The sequence below is a fragment of the Euprymna scolopes genome, chromosome 21, assembly GCF_053919585.1.
Source record: "Euprymna scolopes isolate OS-2025 chromosome 21, ASM5391958v1, whole genome shotgun sequence".
Taxonomy (NCBI): Eukaryota; Metazoa; Mollusca; class Cephalopoda; order Sepiida; family Sepiolidae; genus Euprymna; species Euprymna scolopes.
In genome coordinates, this window is record NC_136502.1 from 79579383 (window position 1) to 79601844 (window position 22462).

Consider the following 22462-nt stretch of genomic DNA (forward strand, 5'->3'; position numbering starts at 1 on the left):
CTGACACCACAAGACAAAATGCAATTTTTTTTCCAACAAGATGATGCTACTTGCCACACATCTCACAGATCACTGACACAGAAGAGAGAACAATAAGCAAAGGGTTATGGCCACCACATTCTCCAAACTTGTCATCATGTAATATTTTTTATCTTTGGGGACTTTAAAACAAAATGTTTATGCCGTAATATTTGCTGTTATCTCGTTTGAATAAGACACAACACAAATACTAATTTGAAGGAGTATTTTATTTTCTGTTAACACTGCGAATATGGTAAGATGACATGAATATAGCAGTCGTCAAAACACATGTGTACTGGACGTCGACTCAGTGAACTCTGCCTCGTTCTCATTGAAAAGGCACCAGCATTCTCTACTTGGATGGTAGCAACAGGCTGGTAGGGGAGTAGTCAGTAAGCAGGGTGACTAGGTGTAAGGAAGGGTTAAGGAGTGAGAATTGTCTTTTACACTGTAGGGAAGAGGAAGGTTTAAGATAGTGCTGAAGAGGATGATAGTAGTTGTTTTGGTTTTGTGACCTAAATCTTTGGTCAGTACAATGCAAATAATCCTCAAAATCTAGATCAACTAAAAGAGAACATTACCAACGCTATCAGGAGAATCACCAGAGACCTACGGACAGTATAAGTAAACATTGTTAAACGTGCCCAGAAATGCAAAGATGTCAACGTGGTGGCACTTCTAGCATCTTTTATATCACTACACATAAGTTAAACAATAAAAGAATGTTCCTTCTCTCTACTACATTTTCTTTAGCTGTAACGAAATGTCGTGGTAGTCACAGCAGCAGTCATTTTCCAATTTATGTTGATGTACATAACAATTGAGAATCCAATCTTGCCAATCAATCATTGGTCAGTTTGGTTGCCGTTTATCTGGTGAACTGAGCTATTGTTCTAGGTAGTCCTAGTAGATTTAATCTCACTTTCCTTTGAGTTGTAGTTAGTTTATTGCTAACTACCTGAGACACCCCAACCAAGGAATGCTGACAGGTTGTGTGGAGAAAGAAGTGGCTTACCGTTAAAGCGGCTGCGCGTTTGTGCATGCAAAGCACAAATTGAGAATCAAGATGGCGCCCGGATGCGTTTATGTGGAAAAAAAAGTCTCGTGGAATCTCGGAGAATCTCGTACCCTGATTCCATAAATAACGAGGAAAGGAAAGCGGGAGGAGAGACGATTTTTAGTCACTAAAGCAAACGGACGTGTGTAAAAGAAGAGGTAGAAGAAAAGAGTGTGGTGAACGAAACAAACAACGGCTCGGTTGAAAGTAGAGTTGTAACGAACACAGGTTGTGCAAACTTTTTTTATAGAAAACCAGTGTTGTCTTTCTTTTAGGGTGTTAGCTTGATTCTTCCTACTTTCCTACCGTGTGCCACATCTTTCTGCAGTGTTAAGTAAATATGGTCATTGATGGCAGTCATAGCCACAGTATCAGATGCAGACTTTTTACATTTCTGTAAATACACTCTTGTACATATACTACTGTGCTGTCTTAAAAATTGTTATCGGCCCTTCAAGATTACAATAGTATGTTATTTTAATCATTAGTTTGGGTTCTAAGCTTTATTATTGCAACATTTTCATGCAAGCAATCAAATTCCAAAGGTCATATTTTTTAAAAAGATATGACCTTTTTAACTTCTTTTGTTTTATTTTGCATTGTTTTACATATAAAATCTAGTTTTTAAATTTGTATCAGTTAGTCATATTTTGTGATATCAAATTTTAATTTGTTTTCACCACTTGGCAATACAGAAAAGGGTTGGCGTATAGAACCAAGTTTTGCTACTGTTGTGAAAGTTTTTTTTTGAGGGGGGGGTCTTTTTCTAGTTTTGTCTGTATTGTATGTAGATAAACCTTACATTTTCCAATCTCCCAATATAGAATATTTAGTTCTGTTTAGGCTAATTGGCGATGTCAATTCAACTGATGATTATTTCCAGAGAAGATTAAATATCTTACTTATTTAAACACAGACACAAAAAATGTGTAACACTAACTAAAAACATCTTTTTAATGTTTGTTTTTAATTAATAACAAACTTATTTCTTCTGTCAATTATTTTCATTCAGATGTAAAGTCATGACATTATTTGAATTGTGAATTATCTCCCTTTCCTTACTGAGTGTTTTTCTCATCAAATTTGTCTTGAATTAGGACACCGATAATACAAATGTTTATGGCATAGATTAAAAACTACTACTACTACTACTACTACTACTACTACTACTACTACTACTACTACTATCATCATCATCATCATCATCAGATTTTACTAGGTATGATAGTCATACGTGGGAAAAGCATAGTGTAGTGTTCGCAGGCATGGACTGTGAACTTGACATTGCTAGATTTGACTTCTTTCAAAACAGCTGCATCATTTTCACTAATAACTTTTGGAAAGGTATGAATCTATATATCCTCCATTTAGCGTTGAATTTAAATACACTAGACTAAAATACTTTGGTTTAAAACTAGCCTAGAAGAAAACACTTTTTTCTCTGCTTACACCAGCATTGTTTCCAATTGCTTAAAACTTCTCCTTGCCACCGGAATCAAGCGTAATACTTCTGCAGAGAATGATCCACTTCTTCATGGATGTTGCATCAGTATATTCCGGCAGCTAATGTAAACCGCCGGAATATGCAGAGCACTGATCAAGTAATAAAACAGAGTAGACAAAAAAAAAATTTATTAAAAGAATATAATTTTTTTTCCATATGAAAAACAAAAACCTTCTTAAAATAGTAAGAATAAATTGGCCTCCCTCAAAACTGCCGCCCCCCCCCATGCTAAAAATGCACCCCCTCACCCCCCCCAAAAAAAATAAAAGTAAAATATTTTTATTTGTTGCTACACATTATTTTATATGAAAATAAAATTATTCATGAAACTTACCGTAGGTTGATTTTTTTTTTATTATTCTACTTTCATTTTATTTATTGAAATTACTGTGTGATAAACGTTATCTATTCTTTCTAGCGTTTTAAAAGTTGGTCAACGTTCGGCATATTTCGACAGGCGGCATACGTCAATCCGACAGGTAATGGGCCACATAAATGGTCCATCACCTCTTGGGCTGATTGTCAAGAATAAATTTTTGACTGGTATTTTCTACCCAGATTTCCAAGTTTTCAGAGTGAACCTAGGAGCAATGGCAATTAAAGGGTGGCTCTACACTCCCTAAAGCCTGCAAGCTGGGGCCCTCACCATCGGATATAGTTTAAGGTCATATCCAGGACCCTCTGCATAGGGAATCTTCTATTTGATAATGGGAAGTTTTATACGTTTTTTTTGTTTTTTGTTTTTTTCAATATTCATGTGAGACATGAAATAGTATTCCTCTTTTTTTTTTCAGTGGAGGTAAATGTTGCCTCTGCCAATGTGAATTGAAAATATTTACAGATTTTCTTCTATTCAATGCAAATCAAACTTGCCTACATCATCTTCCGATATACATGGTCCTGGATATGACCTAAAACTATATCCGATGGTGAGGCCCCAATTTGTGGGCTTTGGGAGTGTGGAACCACCCCTTAATTGTCATTACTCCCAGGTCCACTCTGACCCAGAGTGGTAGTACCTGTTAGGGTCCCAACTATGGGTTGAATAGAAACTTACTCGAAAAAAATAAATCTATTCTATTAAAAAAAATCTTCTTCCGAATCACTGGATTCGGCATTAAATAACCTGAAAAGGGTTGATATGCCATAAAACAACCAACCAAATTCAATATACATATTTAATTCCCACTGAAATACTTAAACATCTTGTTTTCTTTAGGATGCCAAAGTGGTATAATATTCTTTTTGATAAATCGATTTAAATAAATGTTTATGACAACATTTAAAAATCTATTATTATTATGTGAAAATTGATTTAATCAACGTCTGTTTCTCTAAGCCTATTTTCCTATACATTTTAATCAAAATACATGCTAAAATATTCCTCAGTTTTGGGATTGAGCCATATCTAAAAAAAAAACAAAAAAAAACTTGCATTTTAAGTGTTCTATTTTATTGTTTAGGGAAGTCATTCCAGACAAGGAGCTAAAAAAATCACATAAAAATAAAAAAAAAACTAGAACGTTAAGTGTTTGATAGATTCCAACCCAGAAAATAGCAGTCCTTCCTCTGTTTGTCAGAAACCTAACGCATAGAATGTGAGGCCTAAAAGACAAAAAAAAAAAAAAAAAAGGAATCGAAAATAGAAGGTTGCCAAGACAATTTAGCCACACTTTGCAATTAACTTAGTGGCCCATTTCTTACTAAATTTCTAGTCCTGGATATGACCTTAAACTATATCCAGTGGTGAGGGCCCAGCTCGCAGGCTTCGGGGAGTGTAGAGCCACCCTTTAATTGCCATTGCTCCCAGATCCACTCTGACCCAGAGTGGTAGTACCTGTTACGGTCCCAACTATGGGTTAAATAGAAACAGACTTGAAAACAACAAATATATTCTATTAAAAAAATTTTCTTAAAAATCACCAGATTCAGCATTAAATAACCTGAAAAAGTTGATATGCCGTAAAAAAAACCCCAACCAACCAGCTTACTAAATTTCTATCATTTTCACCCTCTCTTATTTGACTGCGTTTATTTCATACAGTATCTATTACTTTTGCTTCTGCTAGTCTCTGTTTGCTAACACTCAAAAGTAATGAAGAAATCGAAGACTAAAAGTATTGAAATAGTCCATTATAAACAAAGGGAATATCGCCAGGTGAGTAATAGTATTTAATTCATAGCTGTCTTTAATCTGTCTTAATTGAAATAAACTCACGCTGATAAAATGAATCCAGCGAAGATAATGTCAATTAAACCCTCATTCATCTTTATGTTAATAAAATCGTTTAACTACTTTGCGCTTATCTGTGTGTTTACACGTTATTTTTTTAATTTATTATTAATATTGTTAATATTATTACTCGATGATTTATATATATATTACTAATATTATTAATCGATGATTTATATATATATTACTAATATTATTAATCGATGATTTATATATATATTACTAATATTATTAATCGATGATTTATATATATATTACTAATATTATTAATCGATGATTTATATATATATTACTAATATTATTAATCGATGATTTATCGAAATCAAAACTGTAGTAGTGCTACTAAAACAAACAATTTAAAAAATCCCCTTTTTTTTTTAAATATGAAAATTGTATCCACCCTATTGCGTATTCCTGTTTTTCTTTTGTGAACCATTCAGCTATTTTATTCTAGTTGAAAAAAAAGAAGAAGAAATTATTTGTTATAGCTTAAAAGCATTTAAACTGCCAAATAGAAAGTCATTTTCAGTCTGAACATCTTAGCAAGACCTCATGCATTAAAAGAATGCAAATTTTGGAAGTTATTTCTGTTTAATGTTTTTGAATACTAGAATTGTCCTCAAGCACCACAGCATAGTGGATAACATACTTGGTAAAATTAAGTTGGTAGTTACAGTCTTCTGGAGGTTGAAGGTTCAATCCTGAGTGTGAACGACAGTCAAAATACAATTATAAATTACTTAGAACTTCTTGTCAGTCATGGCTGACAGAACCAGATCATGCTACCCCCATGGATTAAATAAAGTGTTCCGTTTGAAATTCCGTGCAGATTCCCGAGTTCAATAGACTGATCACCAAGTTCAGAAATATATAACTGAAGAAGGTCAGAGGTTACATCGACCAACACATAGTGAAAATAACACTCAAAATGAGAACAGTAGTCTGAATAATCCAAATACGAATTTATTTATTTTTTATGGAAATCGATCCAGACAAGGCATGAAGCAAATTGCTTTAAGGAGTTAAACATACTATTTCAATGTTAAAAACTAGACAACGATCAGTGTTAAAATGGATAAATTTTGAACCAAAAAAACAGAAATACCTCCCTTTTGTTAGAAACATCGCTCATAAAATACGAGGTCTAACAGGAAAAATAAGGGAAGTGGTTTCATCCAAACGTGGCTTAATTAATAATTTAATATCAAACTATAAAATTGAGCTTTCAAAATCCTACATTCTTTTTAAATAACTAGAAGATCGCCCGGCGTTGCTCGATCATAAAATACGCTAAATATGATATTTTAATTCATGCAGATTTTGTATTTATTATTATAGAGCCAATTCTTTATCGATTACTATATTGTACCTAATATATAATAGTGATTTCAAAAGTAAAAAAATAAATGATTCGTATGCCACCAGCTAGGATCGAAACCGAAACATATAGCTCTCCAGCCTTATCCATTAGCACACAACCTAAGTTCGTATATACATAAAAAAATGAAAAGATAACGTTGGTTATTCTATAACTTTTAATTATAATATTCACAGGAAAAAATGGATACAGTCGACTTATGGCAGGCCAAGGTCGTTTTCTTTATCAATTTTGACACCTTACCAGCTATTTTACTGGCTAAAAACCAAAATGAAAGTGTGCTACATGTCTAAATACTCTATATATCAAATTTCGACTCTGTAGACCAAATATTCAGAGAAGAGTGTGGTAGAGACTTTTTGCACACACACCGACAAGGTTATATATATATATATATATATATATATATATATATATATATATATATATATATATATATATACATATATATATATATATATATACATATATATATATATATATATATATATATATATATATATATATATATATATATATATATATATATTCCGCTTTTGTAAATAAGCATTATTGCCTGAAGAGGTCTCTAGTTGCTAAACACTAGAAGACTGAAACATGCTCATGACTGTGTAGCAACAAATTACTGCTTATGTAAAGACAAATTAAAAATGCAACTTGTTCTACTTCTGTATTGAGCACTCTCGTATTAACCTGGTTATATTTCATTGGTTACCCTACTTTTGAAAAATAGCAACCTCAAATTATATGTATATATATTTCTATGTGTTATAACGTTTTTATCTTAAAATCTACACAATTAGGCAAAGTGTAACAAACTATGTATAAATAGAATTGAGCGGAATTAAAACAATAATCTAATAAGAAACCATAAAAAAGAATAATTAATTAATTAATTTTTTCAAAGAAATATGCAAATTAGTTGACTTACATGTAGTCGCTCGCATATTCGTGACTGAGTATATTAAAACGTTTGCTTTAATAATTAATTAAATAATTATTTTAATTAAATAATTATTTCAAAAAATAGAAAAAGTAAGATCTTAATATCCAGGTGGGGGCAAGACAAAAAAAACTCTACTTTATAGGTATCTAGAAAATTATTTTTAAAAAGCATAGGTTTAGTTTTTAAAAAATAGCAAAACAAAAATAAAAGTGAAAAAATCCCGGGCAACATCTGCTAGATACAGCTAGAATCAATATAAAAGCGACTCTGCATTAAAATAAAAAAATACTGTGAACTGACAGACATATATTTTCTATTTTTAGTATTGACTATTTGTTGGAAAAGAAAACATGATTTTAAAGTAAGATCATGTCACTTTCTGGATTATATAGTATGGAAAATTTGGTTGAAATTGACTCTGTAATTTATTACTCTAATGCGAACAGACGAGCATATGTTGGATATAGAGATATGGCGACGTATATTTGAAAGAAGAAGTGTGTACACACGTACATTTTGCATGAAGTGGATCTATATTTTTGTGTCCCATGAAAATGACCGAAATTTTAATTAAACAAAGCAACGAACTGTTTACATTCCAACGTGAGAAGGTATGAATTGCGCAATGCAAAACAGAAAAGAAGATTGTAATATCTTGACGTTAACAATTCCAGGAACGTCGATTTGTGACAATATAAGAGAAAAATAAACAAAACACAGAAGAGAGCAGACTGACAGGGACGAGCGTGATGGGCATCTTGACATCTCTCCGTCGGCGAGCCACATATCAATCAACCCCACACAACTAACGATGTGGAGTAAGACGATTCCAAAAAGCAGCACATATGCTGGGATGCAATCAGTTACTAAGTAGACCTAGTATAGAATTTAAGACGATATAGGAACTGTTAATTATAAATAATAGATAATATATACAATATATAAGTAAACAATATATATATATATATATATATATATATATATATATATATATATATATATATATATATATATATATATACACACACAAACAGAGTAATATATATATACACACACACACAGAGTAATATATGTAGTAACATATAGTAATAATAATTAGTAATAAATACTGATATTTACAATTAGAATAAAAATAGATTTAAGGCTACCAAAATTTGTACTAGAACTGTCTACAAGAACTGGTTAGAGTAGGTATTTATTTGCTTCCCCACGTAAGCAAAATGTGACACAAGGTCGGCTTTATGTGAGGTGAAGGGGGAGGGAGGGGAAGGGGATGGTACATATAAGGTTGCCCCTACATGTACCAATAACCATTTGCCACAAGGGCAATGGTCACAAAGTGCAACATCTGCCGGAACAGATGGTATTTATTTGCTCCCCCACCGAGCAAATTAGGCACAAGGCCGATTTTTAATGTGAGGAGTGAAGGGGAAATGGGGACCAACTTCCTGGGGAGGAGGGGAGCTGGATAGTGACAATTGGTATGAAGGGTTGCATTGACCAAGGTCTTATATGTGGGGTTTCCTCCACATATGGTCTTTGCTTGCAGTATCTGCCGGAACAGATTGTATTTATTTGCTTCCCCACTGAGCAAATTAGGCACAAGGCCGTTTTTTAATGTGGAGAGAGAGGGAGGGGGGAGGGAAAAGGGGACCAGCTCCCGATGGGTGGGAAATGGGAGCTGGATAGTAACTGTTGGTATGAAGGGTTGCCCCTACATTGACCAAGGTCTGATATATGGAGTTACCCCCACATATGGTCTTTGCTTGCAGTATCTGCCGGAACAGATGCTACACTTTGCTCCTAGCAAAAAATCAATTGTAAAAGTGATATTCTCTTGAAGGTACGATTCTTAGTGTGGACAACCGAAAAATATAATTGCCTATTGCCTACGACCTCTATCTAGTCATGGCTGATGGAACTAGAGCATGCTATCCCGGAGAAGTAAATGAAAATTGATTATAGATAATATATATAGTAATAAGTAAACAATATATATATATATATATATATATATATATATATATATATATATATATATATATATATATATAATGTTTTAACAAATTCAAGACATCAAGGAATAGATTGATAGCAACAAATAGGGTATTTCATCGTTAGTTATAATTGTTTCAAGACTATTCGATTAAATCCAAACCTTATTTCGTTTGAAAATTTTCGTCAGACATATTGAAAAAAAAAACACTTTAACAATGAACAGTATTGAATCCATTTTCTTTATAAGGAAAAACAGGAGAAAATATTTTACCTACATCTCATCCTTCCAAAGTTTTTTAAAGATTTATGTTCTCATCTTTAGTGTCATTTTCACAACGTTTCAGTCGATGTAAACTCCTGTATCTTGTCGAACTGAGCAATGTTTCTATTGAACTTGGGAGTTGTAAATATCACTAATTATATATATATATATATATATATATATATATATATATATATATATATATATATATATATATATATATATATATACTAGCAAAAGTACCCGTCGTTTACTGGGTTTCAAAACGGCCTACAGAAAATGGACTCTGATTTATGAAAGTATGATAGGTTATGAAAAGTCAGGGTTGTAAAGAGATAGCTTCGAATTTGGTGGGTATCAAAACTAAAGCAACATATGATGAAAGTAAAAATAAAATAGATAAACCCCATAATTTATTATACCATACCTGTTAACACTGAAACACTTATCACAATATTCTGTGGATCTATATTAAAAAACCTTGTTAAACTTTGTGACATATTTCCATTCTATGGAGGTCAGGCGCGAACGAACACCCCATAATTTTATTATACCATATTTCTTCAAACTGAAACATAATTATCAAAGTATACTTACGCAGATAGATATGAAAAGTCTTTATTAAAGTGTGTGCCTATTTCCATTCTATGGAGGCCAGGCGCGAACGCAGTCCTCACAATGTTATTATACCATCCTTATTTAAGTTAAAACATACTTATCAAAGTATTATTATGTACATCTATATCAAAAACACTTGTAAACGTTTATTTTTTTATTTTTAAATTTTTTATTTTCATACTTTGTGGACCAGGCGCATACGCAGACGCCACAATTTTAATGAATCATCATTATGCCAGATCAAACATACCCATTCCTGTGTCTCGATACATCTTCTATCATTATATGTGATCAGTTTTCTATAATAGTCAAGCATATAGGAGCCTATTCGTGACCAGACACACACACAGACGTCCAGCTTTATATATATATATATATATATATATATATATATATATATATATATATATATATATGTAGGATAACAATAGGAATGGGAAATGAAGTCACAAAAACTATATATTGGTGAATATAGATTAGTTCATTAATTCAATAAGAGAATACAAACAATTAGTTGGGGAATAGAAGAGACTCTTTATAGAATTGAGCTCACTCTGTTCTTCTAACGCACTAAGCTATATATATATATATATATATATATATATATATATATATATATATATATATATATATATAAAAAGTTAGAAAATATAAATTTTACAAAGTAAGGTATAAAAATTTAATACCTTACTTTGTAAAATGTATAAACGTGCTCTTTGAAAATAAATAAATTTCAAATTGAATCTTGTACCTTTATTTTTAAAGCCTATAGTAAAAACATTTTGTTTAACAATTTTCATGCCTTGGATGAAATGTTTTTCTAACTTGTATCGTATCTTTTTAAGATTATATTTCATTTAATTTATTAATTTGGATTTAAAAAAATGAATGTGGTTTTGCATGTATTTATAAACACTCTCCTACTCTCTATTTCAGTTTGTATTTCTCCTCACAGCACAACTCGTTTTTGCAACCCCCTCTTTGTATTATTACAGGTCTGAATATTCTCTCTGTTTCAGTTTGTATTTCTCCTCACACTGCGACTCTTTATGCCACTCCTTCTTTGCCGTACATGTCTGAATAATGAGAAAATCTGAATTTTTTAAACAAAAACTTTAAAATAACTTTTTTAGATTAAATTTTTTAAAATTTCTTTCGGAATAGAAAAATCTTTACACTTTAATAAGGAACATATTTCATATAGGTTTCATTAAAAATATTCAGTAGATAGCGAGAAAAATAGAGATGAAAATTTCAAAAGGACTGTATTACTGGTTACGCTCAATAGTAGTCCTCGCCAGTGAAAGTCTTTGGTATCGTTGTTCTATTATTATTATTTAAAACATTTTGTGACCTGCTCTTTTGCACGAGGACTAATATATATATATATATATATATATATATATATATATATATATATATATATATATATATATATAATTAGTGATACTTACAACTCCCGAGTTCAATAGAAATATTCCTGAGTTCGACAAGATACAGGAGGTTACATCGACTGAAACGTTGTGAAAACGACACTTAAGATGAGAACATAGTTCAAAGATTTTAAATGATACAAATAGTACTTTATGTATAGAATAGTTGGTTTCGTTTCTAATTTATAGGAAGACTGCCCGTCTTATAATCCAAAATGGCACGTTTTTTGGTTTGGTTTGGAATTTTCTGAGATGCAAAAACCACACGCCATAACTGATGCAACTCCTCTGGCGCCTAATGAGATGAGTACGAAACATCCACAGCGGCTGTCACAATGGCTGCCACGGAAGAAACTTCAAAAAGGAAGATGAAAATAAACATCCTGCGATGCTGGGGTTTTATGACTCCGTCTTCTCTTCCCCATTAATTATGCAGGGTTTTCTTTATTTCTTTTTTTTACTCTTTTTACGCAACCGAAGAGATGGCCTAGCTAGCAAACTGCCTACGACCATGTTTCTTTGTCAGTAACCTCCATTGCCTGCGGGCAATAATTGAAGTCGAGTGATGAAGGTCTTCCTTAAGAAGAACCGTGTATTTATTCTGTCTTGCTGATTCGGTGGACAGTTTGCAGAAAATAAATGCAGTTTTTCGAAGATGATATTCTTCGTATTATTATTTGGATGCATCGGACTACTCTTCTCATCCTGACTGTTACTTTTTCAACGTTTCGGTCGATATAACCTCCTTATAAGAACCAGTGGCGTAGTGAATAAAATACTTGATACAATTCAGTTGTAAAGTTACACTCTTTCTTGAAATTGAAGGTCCAATTCTCAGTACAGGCGACACTCAAAATGCAATTGCAAATAACTTAGGACTTCTACCCAACCATGGCTGACAGAACGAGACCATGCTACCACTGTGGATTAAATAAAACGTTCTGTTCGAAATTCTGTGCAGCTTCCTGAGGTCAACAGATTTCCAAGTTCAACAGAAAGATTCCCGAGTTATCTCCCATCTGTTTGTGGATTTCGTCATCCTGCTGCTGCTGCTGCTGCTGCTGCTGCTGCTTATAAAATAACTGCAACCAACGAATGAAATCATCAATAAAATTCACAGTCCATTTTGCAATCCAATCATATATGGTAGATATAAATTTCACTCTATACCTGACGTTCACCAAATCTCTGTTCAATGCTATATGCAAACTTTCTGGTGATCGTCTCATCATTAAATGTGTAATCGAGAATAGGCTTACAAAAAACCTGCTTAACTTGTCCACCGGGTTTCAGTCATGAATTTTCAACACTATTCAATATATATATATATATATATATATATATATATATATATATATATATATATATATATATATATATATAAAATTTGCTGGTTTTAGCATTGTATGAAACTACATTTTATAACAATGGTCATGCAATGCAAAAAATATTTGGGTACACACACACACACACACACATATACACACACACACACACATATATATATATATATATATATATATATATATATATATATATATATATATATATATATATATATACACGTTTTATTTTTTATTACCGTATCTTTCTGTTAAGTTACATTATTGTTTCAGCTACTTGGCCGTTTTTTTTGGCCGTCTGTAGCATCCACTGTAGATTAAATAAAACGTTCTGTTCAAAATTCTGTGCAGCTTCCTGAGGTCAACAGATTCCCAAGTTCAACAGAAAGATCCCGAGTTATCTCCTTTCTATTTGTGGATTTCGTCATCTTGCTGCTGCTGATGCTGCTTATAAAATAACTGCAACCAACGAATGAAATCATCAATAAAATTCACAGGTTTCTGTAAAAGTTTTAGGATGCTACAGACAGCCAAAAAAAAAAAACGGCCACGTAGCTGAAACAATAATGTAACTTAACAGAAAGATACGGTAATAAAAATAAAACGCATATTTGCTCTACAACAGTATTGAGCACTTTCTTCAGTTTTTATTAATTACCATTTCCACTATATATATATATATATATATATATATATATATATATATATATATATATATTATTTTGTATAACTGAAAATATACATCGTCTAGTAAAGGACTCCTTATTTGGAATATGATTTCAAAGTAATTTCAATTAAAAAAGAAATGCAAACACACATGCATATACATACGTAGAGCTATATGTATATACAGGGTGCGTCTGGTATTTGAGAACATATATTTCCTTTTTAAAAATATACAAAAAGACAAACAAAAACATCGGTATTACAAAATGTCACTTTATTGTACATAAACTATTATTTTTTTACTTTATTAAAAGAAAATCGCCCTCAGCATCAATTCCAGCTTCTATTCGAGACCTAAAGATGGTCCTCGTCGATATCCTGCATTACTCTGACTATGGATGCTTTCAGAGAATCTTTAGTCTCATGAGGATGTTTATTAACATCTCTCTCAACAACGCACCACACATAATAATCCGATGGATTTAGGTCTGGTGAGCTCGGGGGCCACATTGGGGGTAATGTGACCATGGAAATTCTCTGCTAACATTCTTGTGTCTTCTGAGCCTTATGTGCCGGTGCAGAGTCTTGTTGAAAGATGTAGGGCCTTCCAGTTCTTACTCTATCAATCCAAGGCTTCACAACAGTACTCAGGACTTCAATGTAAGCAGCAGAATTGATTTTTAGTCCTTGTGGAAAGAAATGTGGTGGTGTCACATGACCCCCATTGCTAAACACCCCCAAAACCATAACAGTTGCTGGAAATTTTGTGTGCATGACTCTTGGAACTTCAGAAGGGCAGCACATAGCCATCTGTCATTTCTTCGGTTTAACTTTTGGTCTTGGTCAAAATTTCTTTCGTCTGAAAAAAAAAACAAACAAAGAATGTGTTGCTCAGCAGGATGTTTCAGTTTGCTTAAAAGCCTCTTGGATCTTACCAACCGATTTTCTTTGGTGGTCTCGGAGATAAACTGGCCTCTCTTCATCACATACGACTTGTATCGAAGATTTTCATGACAAGTCTTACGAATTGTGGCTTCTGAGACAATAACATCTTTTGCAATTGACCTTATTGACTTTTGATGTTCTGAACTCTTTGAACAAATTCAGGTGTTCTTATGCTGTCAGAGCGTTGCTCATGTTTTTTGCGTTTAGCAAATGGAGAAAGTGGGCCATTTTGTCCTCTAATTCTTTGCGAACTTTAAAGACAAATGATCGGGCAACTTTAAAAAATTGTGCAATTTGCAAATCACTGTGTTCTGCCATTATTGCAACTATTACAGCCTGTCTTTTCATTTTCTGAATTATATTAATATTTGCCATAATTAATTTTCTGAAAGAAACAAAGTAAAAGATTAAACAATAGATAAAAGAGATGAAATAAGTGATGTTCTCAAATACCAGACGCACCCTATATATATATATATATATATATATATATATATATATATATATATATATACATATGCATATATATATACATATATATATATACATACACATATATATATACATATATGCACATATATATATATACATATATACATATATATATACATATATATATACATATATATACATATATATATGTATACGCCTATAAATATATATACACCTATATATATATAATATAAAGCTGAATGTGTGTGTGTGTGTGTGTGTGTGTGTGTGTGTGTGTGTGTGTGTGTGTGTGGTCACGAATAGGCTCCTATATGGTTGACTATTTTAAAAAACTGATTACATATAATGATAGGAGATCTATCGAGACACAGGAATGGATATGTTCGATCTGGCAGAACGGTGGTTCATTAAAGTTGTAGGGTCCGCGTTCGCGCCTGGTCCACAAAGTATGGAAATAAATAATTTAAAAATTAAAAAAAAACGTTTAGAAGTGTTTTTGATATAGATGTACATAATAATACTTTGATAAGTATGTTATAACTTAAATAAGGATGGTATAATAAAATTGTGGGGTCTGCGTTCGCGCCTGGCCTCCATAGAATTGAAATAGGCACACACTTTAATAAAGACTTTTCATATCTATCTGCGTAAGTATACTTTGATAATTATGTTTCAGTTTGAAAAAATATGGTATAATAAAATTATGGGGTGCTCGTTCGCACCTGACCTCCATAGAATGGAAATATGTCACAAAGTTTAGCAAGGTTTTTTAATAGATAGATATGAAAAGTCTTTATTAAAGTTTGTGCCTATTTCCATTCTATGGGGGCCAGGCGCGAACGCAGACCCCACAATTTTATTATACCATCCCTATTTAAGTTAAAACATACTTATCAAAGACATTCAGCTTTATATATATATATATATATATATATATATATATATATATATATATATATATATATATATATATATATATCATGGTGCGGATGCTGCTCCTTAGCACCATCCACATCATCCTTATCAGGGTAGTTCATCTTAGAGAAGGAAAACTTTGACAAAAACACCAAAGTCTCTCTGATGATGACCCAATAACAAACTGTTAGTATCATAAGTTCAGCATACTAATGAGGAACATAGAGGTTCTGTTTTCTGTGAAAGCAACCTGTTTTTTAAAAAGAAAACAGTGTATCATTGAACCCTCCACTAACCCTGAGGGTTTCCCTTATTTTCCTGTGTCTTCTGTCCTTCATACACGAGAGCACAAAACCTGAAAAATCTCTGAAGTGTGGTCACACTTGAAACCACACACACACACACACACACACATACACACACACACACACACACACACACACACACACACACACACACACATATATATATATATATATATATATATATATATACAATTTTTTATATAACTCAATGTTGCATATTGCAGAGACATACCATGGTTTTATTGCATTGAATCTATCCTATCTAAGCTTTTAGAATCCAAACAAATGTTTAGAAACTTATGAAATGAAAAACAATTGAAAGAATGGCGTTCAAAACGAATATTTTCGATTGTCCAACTATCAGTTTACAAAAATTGAGTAGTTGAACTGAACCCTCTGCTATTGGTCTACCAGAACTACTTGGGGGGGGGGAGGCTCATGCTCTTTGGATAATATTTAAAAGTTTAAGTTTCCAGTTGTTGATTCCATGAAGTGAATCTGCATAAACTGCAATCTTACTTTAAATGTTTGTGGGTTATAGTCAGCTAACATACTTCCTAACTTCCGCTGTGACTACCACCCGAAGTGGTTACAAGACAAATTAGTTTCTTCGCTCTTTCGTTCTTATTTTAATTAATGATTATTGAAATTAGTTTTATTCTTTATTAAGAATTATTGAAAACACTTTCTGGGCTCGTTTCTTAAAAAAGAAATTATTGAAAACCCATTTTAGAATCTTTTTAAAAGATTTTGGAAAATTATGTATTGGATACGTTTTTTATGATGTCTAAAATTTGGTTATTTTGATTTCAATAATTTTATTTTTATTTTTATTTTAATAATGTTATTTTTATACTATCATAAACATATTGTTACTTTTAAAATTACAAAAACTAACAACGTATTTTTATTATTTCATAAACATATTTCTTATAACATTTCAAATAAAATAAAAACTTTTTAATAAATTTGTTATTAAACGGGTAAATAAAGGCTGATTGTGTAATATTTATCTTTTTATAATTTTGTTAATTTTTATTGTATTTCAATAATGTCCTCTTCTTATATTTATTTCAATAAATCGCTTCACAATAGAAATATTGAAGGACAATAAAAGTGAAGGAACTGGTTTGCCTTGTCACCGCTTCCGGTAGCAGCCACGCCGGAAGTTAGGAAGTACGTTAACTGACTTATAACATAAATATATTTCGGAATTACACTCTATCCTCAGTATGTGGTTTTCTTTCTTTTTTCCTTTTTCTTCTTTCTTACCATGTTGTAAAGTTAGAGAAAGAAAAACGTCTGTTGTTTTGTATCTCAGCGGTTGTATTTTAAAATGTTGGAACAGTGCGTAGACAACGCGAGAATAATTGTGTTCTTTTATCTGTATAACTTTGTTCATTTTTATGGTATACTTTTCAATAATGTTTTCTTATATTTTATTTCAATAAATCGCTTCACAATAGAAATATTGAAGAACAATAAAAGTGAAGGAACTGGTTTGCCTTATCACCGCTTCCGGTAGCAGCCACGCCGGAAGTTAGGAAGTACGTTAACTGACTATAGCTGGTGTGCATCCAAAAATGCTTTGAATCAGCGGATCTGTACACCACACTTTTGGCGGCCATTATGTGAAAATCTTACTAAGATCAACATGTTTAACAGAACTGCAAATACTGAATGGTTTCAATGTCTCATTTCCTTAGCTATCACATTCGGAATTTGACAGTCTTCTGCAACCAACATACAAATTTTAGCCGCGGTTTCTTCATCTTTTGAAGTTAATAGCCTTTATTCCGCTAGGCGATCCTTGGAGTTATCTTCCTTGAAGTGTATGACTCATATTTTGCCTACACTTAAAATTTTAGCTCTGCCATCTATCGTTATTTTCCTGCAAGTGCTTGTCTGAGCTCCAATCTATGCCCCCACCCCTTGTCAAACTTTTACAAACACACTCAACTAGCTACATCCACTATCAACAATTTCCCCCACTCTCTATCTGTGCTTAATTCTAAACACATATTCCATGAGCAAAGCTTCTTTCTTAGAACTGTCCGCCTATCGAACACTGTTCCATCGGTCTGCTTCCCGGCCGATTACAATATGGAAGCTTACAAATCCAATGTAAACAAGTTTTTGTTAAACCTCCTCTTAAATAATCCAAATTCTACCTAATCTACACCATAAACGATTACTAAACTACCACCTTACATTCACTAACCCTTATACTCGAGTGGCCTTCAGGCCTTGATAAATGGTGACTCCCTTGTAAAAAAATGTTGCTAAAAGGGCCACCTCGTCTATTTTAAAGATTAATGGCACAAGTGATCTGCAAGCAAATAGATGAATGCTTAAGAGAGTTTTATATCTCCGATTGAAAATGAGTAATGAAATAAATATGCTTGAAAAGGACCTTGCATGGTTGAAAGCTTTCTCATTCAATTTTTTAAGCTAAATAAATTATTTATTTTCTTTAAAATAAACACCGTTTTTAGCAAATTTAAATTTCTAATAATTCCATTTTTGATCGATTATGACAAAAGAAGCTGCAGGTTCGAGAAAAGACCTAAATGATAGAATCTGTTTTGAGACTTCTATGAGCTTGATTCTCTTCTGCGTGAAATATCCTTATACTATTTCACCTCATACACAAAAGCCTAGGTTAATTTTCATAGTATTCATAACAATAATAAAATATATATATTTCGTTTTTGGTCCACCCTGTATGAATAGAGGTATACCGCTTTGTTTAAAACCCATCCTACATTTAACATACAACTCTGTTAGTAACAAGTTTAATTTGTAATCCCCATCATTGAAAAAAAAATTCTAAACTTTATTTTTCATTGTTTTCAACGTAATGTTTTAATTTTAATTTCGACAATCTGTTAATAACTCTATATATAGAAATAGTTCAAAATGAACGGACTTATAATGTATAATACATATTGTAAGTCATATAAAAAGTATATATATATATTACCGTTTTATCTACTTAGTTACACATGTTTCGGCTACCGAATCGTATTAACAATCCAGTAACTTCGTCAGACCGTAACAGAAATCTCTGTCAAGGTCTGACAAAGTTACTAGATCCTTGATACAATTCGGTAACCGAAACGTGTGTAACTAAGCAGAAAAAAACGTAATAAAAATATATTTGCTTTGCAATTGTATTGAGCATTTTCTTCAAGTTTTTACTAATTACCATTTTTTCTGAATATATATATATATATATATATATATATATATATATATATATATTTGGTGCCATCAGCTAGACTCGAAACAGAAATCCAAACATATAGAATACCAGCCTTAGTCGTTACCATTTGAGCTATCATCAGTTAGATGAGAAATGGTTAAAAATGAACCGACTTTAATGCATAAACGTATATTTGCTCATGCATAACAGAGCACTTAAAGTTTTGTTTTCCAATTTTAGCTCCTTAGCAGAAATTATAACTAGTTGAAAACCTACAAAAGGACAGTCAACAAAAAAGGCAATCATTTGACCTGACTCGCGACGATTTGCGATCTTGCGTCACAGTAGAAATGCAATTTGAAAATAAATGGAGACAAACAGACAGACAAACAGATAGATAGACAGTTTTATAAATTAGATTTTTTTAATTCACTTTTATTTTATGCCACTGCATTTTTTTTATTTTTATATATGTTTGCTTAATATTTAATTGAAAAAAAATATGTGTAATTATAAAAGTGGCGTTAATACAAGAAACACACACACACACACACACACACACACACACACACACACACACACACAAGAGAAGCGCTTTTATTTTATAGAGATAATAAAGTTTTAGTTTGGTTCTATTAATTTTTAAACTTTGTTTTTTTTTGTTTTTGGGGGTTTTTTTTTGTTTTTTTTAGGGTTTTTTTTTGTTTGTTTTTTTTTTTTCGTGCTGAAGTTTTATAGTTTCCGAATAGTATTTTCCTTTCCGAGTAAATTAGGATTATGGAGGGAGAGGATATTTGACGTCCGAGAAATCACCAGAAGGAAAAGTGTGAATGAAATTAGGCCGGAAGAGAAGAAACATCGGATGACGAGATTAGTAGAGATATTGAGACGTTTTAAACCAGAAAGATTATGCTTAATCTGCTTTAGTGAAACGATTAAATGACTTCTTTTGGGATTTATAGTAAAAAGTTTTTTTACAGAAAATTGAAGATATTTAATTTATACTAGATCGCCAATGATCTGCTGGGTTATTCTTTATTATATATATTATTATTAGTAGCTGTTATATATATATTGCAGATTTCGTATATATTATTATAGTTAATGTTCTATCGATTTTTATATGTTATAAAGTTGCGATTTCAAAAATAAAAAAATATATCTGTATGACTTGGTTCATCAGCTTCAATCGAAACCAAATTAATATATATATATATAAAGAGCAAATAGTTAATAAAACATGTTAAAAAACACTTTGAAAAATAGTTAAAAACATATTTAATCTGAAAAGGAAACACTTGATAAGTGGATAGTCCTTCATCTGCGGAGTTTCGAATAAATACTTTCCTTCTCATCAGTGGGTAGGAATTAGCAAAATGCGGGATCGGATTTTGCATATAAAAGTATTTGATGAAACTGCAGTAAGTCAAAGATCTTATTTGATAACAAAAAGTGAAGCAGCGGGAATACGGTGAAGAAAAAGGTGATTACACGTGAATGGATAGTCTGGTGGAAGATAAATAATCCAATGACGGTAAAATCACAAAATATAACTCCAAGAAAGTTAATTGAATTTCCATTTGCACAAGTAAAATCCGAGGAAATCACGTAATTGGAAGAAATCCATGGAATATTTCACAAATATGTACAAGGAAAAGGGGGAAAATTCCAATAATATTAATAAAAGGAAAATAAGATATGCTTTTCATACGGCTGTCGAGACATAATGTAAATAAGAAAGATCAGGGAAGAAGAAGAGGAAAAAAAGATCAAGGAAGAAGAAGAGGAAAAAAATTAAATGGTGATAGAATTAAATATAAAGTAGAAAAGCAAATGTCAAAATGACCCAGACAAAAAGATGTTAAAAGGCGCAAAAAAATATAGGGCAAAAAAATATTTTTATTTTATTTTTATTTTATTTTATATATATATATATATATATATATATATATATATATATATATATATATATATATATATATATATACAGAGAGAGAGAGAGAAAGAGAGACCTATATAATTCCTTCAGCTATAATCGAAACCGAAACAAAAAACTATGAATAATTTCTGATAAAATTATTTATAAGAAAAAAAAAAATAGATTACTAATGTGCCATCAGCACAAATCGAAACCGAAACTAAAACTTATGAAGAATTCTTGGTAAAATTACTTTTAAAAAATAAATTCTTGGAGTGTTATTACCTATAATGAAAACCTAAACCAAACTTTATGAGGAGTTCTTGGTAAAATTATTTATAAAAAATTAAATGACTTGAGTGCCATCAATTCTAATTGAAACCGAAATGAAAACTTATGAGGAATTCTTGGTAAAATTATTTATTACAAGAAATGGAAGTACATAACAATTAAACGACTCGGATGTAAGCGTGACACAGAAAATAACACAAGCGCTATCATATTGATATATAGATTAGTAGTATTTGTTATTTATATATTATTAGTAGTATTGGTTACATATTGTTTTAGATCTCTTATGTAACTAGAAGAATACCTGTCTCAGGACGGGTAAAATCCATTCCCAAAACAGAACAATTTTGTACTACTTACAAAGATTTAAATCAAGATATAATGCCACTAAACCGCATGTCTAGAATACTTATTATAATTTTGATCAAAATCCATTACATGATTTTAATTATAGAATATATTCAAAATTTTAAGTGTTAGTTTTAGGGAGTCGAAGACGTAAATTAATTTGAGAATCTTGCTTGATTTAAATGAATTTAATGAAATTATGATTAATTTGAATTTTGAAATGGGAAGTTGCATTTCTATTATGTCTCCTAAAAATAAACTAAAATACATGGTAGACATTCATAAATAGCAAAAACCTTTTTTTATTTAAATCCTTTGGAGATGAGGCTTCATCAGTTATGCAGTCATTCTTTTTGGGAACTGTTATCCTCATCTTTTTTTTTTAACTAATCCTCTGGCCTGCTTTGGGTGGGATTGAAACCGCTATCTTCAGACAATACTCACCTGGAACCGTAAGGACTCAATACCGCTAACCACTGCACCACGGACGTCAAAAGGCGATTAAGGTTTGGTTATAAATCCAATTTCGGGTTCTTATCTGGTCTTCCATCGTCGGGTCCATCTTTGATCACTCTTCGGGGCCAAGTGGATAAAGGAATTGAGTCGCTATGGTTCCAGGTGAG

General features: G+C 31.7%; 1 protein-coding gene across 1 annotated transcript in view; it reads left to right on the forward strand.

The window, feature by feature from the left end:
- The window catches only part of LOC145242521 (protocadherin beta-13-like), a 1864148-nt gene that overhangs the window by 1129622 nt on the left and 712064 nt on the right, over window positions 1-22462 (forward strand). The window lies entirely within an intron of this gene.